Source organism: Cicer arietinum, chromosome 5, assembly GCF_000331145.2.
Source record: "Cicer arietinum cultivar CDC Frontier isolate Library 1 chromosome 5, Cicar.CDCFrontier_v2.0, whole genome shotgun sequence".
In the NCBI taxonomy this organism is placed as follows: Eukaryota; Viridiplantae; Streptophyta; class Magnoliopsida; order Fabales; family Fabaceae; genus Cicer; species Cicer arietinum.
The window spans coordinates 69771198-69780196 of record NC_021164.2 but is presented as its reverse complement, the minus strand read 5'-3'; positions in this window follow the sequence as shown (position 1 = coordinate 69780196).

The window sequence follows — 8999 nt, the reverse complement described above, 5'->3', positions numbered from 1 at the left end:
TTCAACATGTGCATTTTTTTATTATAAATTATATCTTGTAATTATAAATTATATGATATGATTTGTATCTATGATTTTTGATAATATGTTAAAATACCCAACAATATGGTCACTGTTTTAACTTAATATTAACATAGAGGAAACTTAAAAGCAACATAATAAAACTAAAACTATATATAATATAAAAATGATAATAGACAAAAATATATTTTTTGGCCAAAAATTATATAGATTAATTTTTCATGCATTGTCAATATAAAATATTTTACATCATTAATATATCATTAATTATTCAAATATAATTTTAAAAATATTTATGATAAAAATTAAATACTTTTATTGATTTAATTATTATAATTAATTAACGATGTAAAGAATAATATTGTATAAGAGTTAAATCTAAAATAATAATAATGCTGCCCATATAATTTCTATAATTTTATCAATTTTTTTAATAAGAAAATTATCAAAATGTTTTATCAATTCAAAAGACAAATATGTAATGATACAGACAAGTGGACAAGTAATATTCTGTCGGCAACCGAGCTTATGCGAGTTTTCAAGTATTCGAGGTCAAAAAAATAGTTTTGTACTATTCGACGTCAAAAAAAAAGGTTTCAATTATTCTGTTTGAATTGAATGAAACATATCGGGAATTTTTTTATTAATATTAATATTATAAATACAGTATCAATAAAGATATTGGGATTAGTTATCTTTATTAGTGTATAAACTGTCTCATTTGTTTGTGTTATAATAAATTTAATTATAAATTTTTTAAAATAAGAATCAAAAAGAGTTCACTTATTCGAAATAATAACACTTAACTCAATCTTGTTTTTTTTTTTTTGAAATGAAAGTTATCAATACCATCCGAATTTAATTCAAAATCCACTAATTCAAATTGAAGATCATAAACTCACAAGTACTTTATGATCTAAGTATTTCTTCTTTAGTGACCGAGTTTATAAGTGTGAGCCATTATGTTTTGGCTAAAACAAACTTTCCTCCATCATCTCTACTAGAAGTACCAATGTCAACACAATAAAAGATATTAGAAAAAGAAACATCTATATTACATCTATACATTCCATCATTGGGTTTAAGTCAAATTGTGGGAGAGTTAATTATATCATTTGACATACGTATTTATTGTAGATTTTGTGTCAACTTCTAATGCGATTATTTCTGGATTGATGACTTGCATTCCATCATTGTTAATTATACCTCGATTGATGTAGTGCTATATGCGATTATTTCGTTATTGCAATGTACTCCAAAGAATCATTGCCATTGATATAACTTATGCATAATCAAACCTCAACAAAATAGCAAAAATCACAACTGTGGTTGAACTTGTTCCAATAATTGTCGTCTGCACCATATCTCTAAACATGCATTGTTGCAAACAATTCCTACCATTTATGTACAAAAAGAAAATATGCAAACTATCTTTGTTGCCATCGTCCCACATAACACATTCATCAGGACAATTTACACTCTTATCATTTAGTCTCGAGTGTGTAGGAATACAATTATGACAAATTCTCCACATGAGTTTTAACTTTTGGTGGTACCTTTAATTTCTAGAGTATATTCTAACTTCATGCCACTTTAAAATTTGAATTATCAATAAGTCATTATGACAAAACCTGTAAGCCCTTCAGACAATATATATGCTACTACAACCGACTTTCAAATTCTAATATTTTGTCTCACTGAATCAAATAGAAGTGTTTTGAAAATCTTTTAAGACGTAGTAGAATAAAAAAAACTATTGTAACTATAGATTTATTCCATTCTTATGCCAAGACATAATAAAAATATCAACATAAACATTTGCAAATTATTTATACAATCAAATCTTACTTTATCAACAACAACAAAAGATACAATAAAATCTTAAAAATAATTTTAGCTATATTTTTTTATATCGTTGTTGTTCATTAATAATCAATACTTAATATTAAATAAATTCAAAATCCAAATATATTTTAAAATAATTAAATATAAAATTGACTTGAGATTTAATAATTAAATATTGAGTATAATTTTAAGACAATGGAGTGTTCATATAATTTAATTAATTATAACTAAATACATTTTGTTTAAAATCGAGTTTGCAAGATTACGTGATTTGATCGAAATGAGTTTTTTGAATTATACTTAAAAAACAAAGTTTTGAATTTTTTTCAAGAAAAAGAAAATAGTTTCTCTTCCCATTCTTACATTTTTAAAAGCCTCCTAAATTTGTTTTTTATTTTTATCTTAATTTTATATGAAGAAATCAATCAATAAAATATTTATTCATATTGAATTAAAAAATGTAAATAATAATTTATAATATTTTGCATTTTCAACACAACCAATCAAAAAGTATAAAATGTTAATTTTAAATTTTGAATCTTTGAGTTGATAAATTTAGACAAATTCAATTTAAATTTGTTAACCGAAAGAGCATTAAAATATCAAAAAGTAATTTTGAAAAACTTATAGAATGAGAAATCTCCAAAAAGAAATTCGCAAAAGTCTCTGGTACAAAAGCTATTTTCTGGAAAAATTTATTTTAACCTCTTCAGTACAGAAGTCTCTTTCGGAAATCTTTTTTGAATTTATCCGGTACAGAAACTCCTTCAGGAAATCTTTTTTTAACATCTTCGGTACATAAGCCACTTCCAGGAAACTTGAGGTGTCACATTTCCGGTAGTTACTGGAGAACTTGAACCTCAAGTTTTTCGGAAGTTATATTATTATTTTTTTAAAATTAATTATAATTTTATAACTAATTGTGATTTATTTCTTTTTATTTTTTTATTTTTTCAATGGATGCACGAGGAAGAGACGACAAAATTATACGAATTACACGTGACACTCATACTTCTACATCATCCGCGATGAATCCTCCAGAGAGGATTCGACTGACAACTTCAATGAGAAGAAGACGGATGATAATTGAAGATGATGATGAGGGAGATCATGATCATGGATTTATCTTAGATTTGACTACTTATCAGCAAGATGAGCCTCTTATAGTGCATGAGGAGGAGGAGGTCCATGAGCAGGAGGAGGTTGCACCTGTTCATGAGGGAGAGCAGATGGAGGAGAGGCATGATGGAGCTCAGGGACCTGATGAGCTCACACGGTATCCTGTAGGACCTTATGATTTGTTTGTCCTTACACGATATCGTCATCATGTTTCAGCAAGACTATAGTTTGGTGAGGTATGTTAAAATAATTATTATTTATAGTTCATTAAAAATATTTAAATTAATTATTATTTTTTGTCTATATTTAATTTTAATGTCATATATTTTCTTTGTATACAGGAGCGACCATTGCTGAAAATTGTTGCGCATGAAAAGAAAATGCAACAATTTACCCCGCCGGTACTCTTGCGACCCATAGAGAACTGGGTGAATTTGTCAGGATTGAACCCATTACAATAGGGTAGTTTGAAGATGATCGACAACAACCTGATTTCTGCGTTTGTGGAAAGATGACATTCCGAGACATCGTTATTTCACATGTCATTTGGTGAAATGACAATTACTTTGGATGTTGTTGTCAATCTTTTGAAATTGCCTATTAAGGGTGAATTCTACAGTTCATCCGATGTAGATAGAGTAATGACATGTAATTTGCCATGAATTTATTAGGAGTGACCGCAACAGATCTGGAAGGAGACCAAAAAGACTAGAGGTGCGCACTATATACTGGATTGGTTGAAATAGGTCTTCATAAGGCAGTGTGCAACATAGAGATTTGATCGTACTCTTAAGGCGTATCTGTTGAATTTAGTAGGAAGTGTTATTTTCGCTGATAAGAGTCATACTCTAGTTGATGTGAAGTACCTTCCTTTATTCCAACACTTAGACAGTACATATAAATACACATGGGATAATGTTGCACTCGTAGTCCTTTATGACTATTTCTCAAATGTTTATTGTTATGACACCAAACAACTAGGTGGATATATGACGCTGCTACAAATATCATTTATTTAATTTTAATTATTAAATATTATGTTAAATATATGATAATTATTGTATATCATTTACTTATATGTTTAATTTTGTAATTATTATTTATTGTTAGTTATTAATTTTTTTATTATCATTAATCTATTTATTTTAATTTGCAACAGTGTTGAATTAACGAATATTTTCCAAATATTTGTAATAGAGGTGATCAAGGTGCTGACGTGGAATGCTTTGTTCGAATGAATAGATGGTGCTACAAACAAGGCAAACACAAAGGTCCATGAGTACATATGTATCATTGACGCATTGACACCCGCAAATGTTATATGGAGACCATGAGAGAATCATAGGGGTGTCATTCCCTGATGATATCATGCTCTATATTGGTCACCTCCGATTATGCAGCATTGTAGTGAAATATCTGTCAGAGAGGTGTTTTAGACAATTTGGATATATCCAATATATCCCATCACTATCACTTTTAGATCCTTCTAGATTATTTGATGTAGATGTGGAATGGTTGGGATATGTGACGCCAGTCACAAAGATATTTCACAAGCTTCGTTCAGCTACATATTCATCTAAGTGTCAAGATGAATATTTAGATTGGTTATATCAAGTGTCTCATCCACTGCTGGTGCGACCAGATGGTCTATCCCAGGTCCCACATTTTGTGTCCCGACCACCAGTGCAGATGCTTCTAATTCACAATCGCCACTTATCCTACAACAGATCGGTGATCTTATACATCAGGGGTTGAATGAACATGAAGCTAGTCTGGATGATAAGTTGTATATTCACTTTCATAAAACTTTGTATTTATCGCGTAGTCACACTAGTTAGCAGTAACACTTTTATGCATTATTATTATTATTTCGGTTACTTTCTATAAACACTTTATGCATTATTGTTATGTTGATTATTGTATGCGTTATTGTTATGTTGTTTACATTATATTGTTTGTGATGAAATATATAAGAAAAATAAAATGAATAAAGTACAAGATGAAATTGAACGACAATAAACTAAAATTAATTAATAAGAAGTGATTTTGTAAGAATTTTAAAGCATTAAGCTCCGTCTAATGACATTGCATCTACTACGGGTTCTCTAAGTGAATTTTGGGTAACACATGGCAAACGACTTAATAAATACTCCCAATGTTGTAGACGTCATGTATATGCTATTGACCAAGAAGTTGTTTCATCGGTGCGATATCGCTTCCAACCTGGTGCAATGTCTGACATTGGAAATCCATCTTTCATCTTTAACTCCAAAATAAAATCATTTGATTATTTTAAAAAATTAAAAAAGAAGAAAATAATTACCAGAACCCAATGATTTTCATCAACAAAACTAATACAACAAATACGATCATTTTTTGTCGATCCTGAATGTGAACCCCTCGTAGAAAAGAAAGTCATTGAAAATGTCTGACCAAACGTGACAAAAATAATATTATATGTTGTCGCTATCACGTAACCCATATCAGGTATGGACAACCATTTAGCCATGGGTTGAAGACTTAAGTCGGATATCTTCAATGAATCTCTTACTTCTCTAATGCGTCATAGGAACAATCTATCATATGGAGTAACATGAGAAGCAATTTTCTGGTCCAAACTATTGTGGACCAAAGACCAACACTCTTCACTGTGTCCAAACAATAATGCAATTGTGCAAAAATCACAATTTTCATCCGCTGCCACATCAAATATGTCATCAACATACGACTGAATAACATCCTGAAATTGTTTCTATAACAAATGCTTTGAAGATTGAGATGATTGAGAGAGATGTTTCTTTGATTGAGATGTTTGTCTCTTCTTTGGTGACTGAGATGATTGGGAAACAAGATCTTCACAATATGTTGCATTAACATGCTCAAAGTAAGAAGGGTTTCGATATATATCATATCCATTTGGCTTCTTACTCTTACTCTTCTTCACTCGTCATTTGATTTTCACTTTTTCAGGTGGTGGACACAATGAACTTATAGTTGGAAAAGCATGTTCACACACTTTATTCTTCAACACTCGTTTTCCTATAACATCAAGTGATCAAAAGCGTTTCTATAAGGCATTCATCTTAGTAGACATATCCAACTCTGATCAATCTTATGTGTCTTGGGTGAGTTCACATTTCATGCTTAATTTTTTCCATTGAATATGCACATAATGTAAAATAATTGATTCACCCATCAATTTATATTGTGTCAATTCACAAGCACATGATAACCCATATGTCATTATGAGAGAACACTCACATACAAATTTGTCAGTATCCACCCAATCAACTTTCTCGTATCCTTCAACAATATGTCTTTGAGCTTCTCTTGATACAAATGTATTCAATCTCTAATAAAATGGATTTATGTGTTCATGCTCTTCATCATAGAAACTTTGCTAAAATGATGTCTTGATTTTTTTATGTTGCAACCTTATCATGTTGTTCATAGCCTCCCAACATTTACACATATCCCCCATGTTTTTTTCCAACATTAACTTCAGTTTCTAGTCAATTGACTCAATCATATCATTACATATAAATTGTCACCATTGAGCAATTCAACAATATATAACAAAATTACAAAATCAAAGTTTTAGAGTTACATTACATACCTGTTAGTCGTTGTGTTCTCCAAATGCATCACTTGATTTGTCCATGTTTCAACAAACCTTTCCTTATGAGGAGTCAACCAAGTTTGTTTCACATAATCAACAAACACTTGATTATCGACACATGATTGCTCAAACATGTGCAAGCGCATGATATACTCTTTTTCATCACTGCAATACATAATGTCTTTTCACATATTTATTACCGACTTTTGTCTATCCTTAAGACATGTTGCTTGTATGTTGCTCCAACATTTTTGGAGATATGAAATCGACAAAACAAATTATCTGCATGTAGAAATATAATACTAACTGCATTCATTAATGCAATATCTATGTTTGTCACAATTACTTGAGGAAATTTGTTTTGTGTAGCAAACATATCTCTTAGCATCTCTAATGCTCAACAAAAGTTTTCTTCCCGCTCACATTCCAAATAAGCAAATCGAACTACAAATGTCTTATCTGTTGGTGTCATACCAACAATTTCAAGTAACGACATTATGTATTTATTAGTTTTATAGGTACTGTCCATAATCAACACAATCGGAAACAAATTCAACAAATTCATTGAATCTGGATGCACACAAAAAATATCTCTCATAACATCGGAGTCTTCCCACTTTCTATTCCAACTCACATATTTTGCATCTTCAATTAACTTGAAAAAATATTGCATCTCTATTATATTACCTCTCACGTGCAACCGAATCATACTCCTCTGTTTATATATTTGTGATATCTTGGTAACATTGTTTATATCTCGGTCTTGCAATAAGAGTAATATGTGTCTCGGTGCAACATTATATTTTGTTAAGTCATGAACATGCTTTTTCTTCTTCTTCATCTAAGCGTCCAACAAATACATACCCCTCCAAAGTATCAAGTAATTCATGGTTGTGAACTCCACAAATTACTTTAATTGTCCATCCTGAACCATCTTTTAATGGTTTTGATCTAAACTTGAAAGGACAATTACATTTTTTTGTTGAACTAGAAGCGCACTTGTATTTCCCTCTTTTGTCAGAACCTAATATTAATTTATTTCTCCTTCATTTCTCTCATGTCTCTATATATGATCTTCTGATAATAATAGTAACTTTATATTTTATACTGATTTATTTAGCACAATTCACAACAGTATCCGTTGTATCAAATATCCAAAATAAAATAAATTATAATTAATCACAATAATATATTTTTACAATATTAATATTAATTATAAATTCATACTTGATTTGTATTAAAAATATTTGTAGTATCGATTCATGTTTTATCTAATAATAGTAGTAGTTTATCTATATCTGTTAACATTTTAAAAAATTAATAAAATTCAAAAAACTTAAAGAAATTAAAAAATAAGTGTGTACCGGAAAATTTGGAAATGAAATATTCCGGAACCACCCTCTGTACCAGAGAACTTGTGAATGAAATTTTCCGGTACACATTTTTTCCTTTCTGTACCGGAAATATTTGTTTAAAGTTTTCCGGTATTAACCTTATGTACCGAAAAACTTGAAAAAAGTTTTCCGAAAATAAGATATTTACCATAAATCTTCAAAAAAACTTTTCTGGAAGTTACAGGAAAACTTGCACATACCAGAAATCTCTTTTACATTCCGGAAATGATAAAATGACAGAAAAAAAAATAACTCTAAATTTTGTGAAATAGTAAAAAAATAATTTAAGGAAAATTTTTACATTTTGAAAAAATTATGGGAGTACAGATCAAATTATGGGGATACATGGTAAATTTTTAAACTTTAAACCCATTGAAATGTGGAAAGTTAGCTTTTGTACCCCCATTTAAACTTGTACCCCCAATTTAATGTTTTTTGAGTGAAATACCCAAAATAACCTTAAATCAAAACCTCTTGAAATTTCCGGTAGTTCAAAATCAATACCGGAAATTTGAAATTTCCGGTATGCATTTTTAACTACCAAATTTTTCAATTTTCCGGTTTGTTTACCGGAAATTTCATTCATTTTTGAAATTTCCAGTACACTGTTTAACTTTTTGGGCAGGAGCAACCCAACAAATTTTTGAAACTACCGGATTTTTGAAATTTCTGGATTAACTACCAGAAATTTCAAAAAACGAAATTTCCGGTGAACAAAAACTAACTACCGGATTTTTCAAAATATTTGAAATTTACGGTATTGAAAATACAACTACCGGAAATTTCATTGACCAAATTTCTGGTAATAAATATAACTACCGAAAATTTAGTTGCAAAAAATTACTTACCGGAAATTTCAACGAGGGGTCAGATTTTGGCAGTTATCATTATTATTATTATTATTATTATTATTATTATTATTATTATTATTTGTCCCTAATATTTTGCCACAAACATTCATCCTAAAATCAAATGGTTGACTAAATGTGCCACAAAACTAA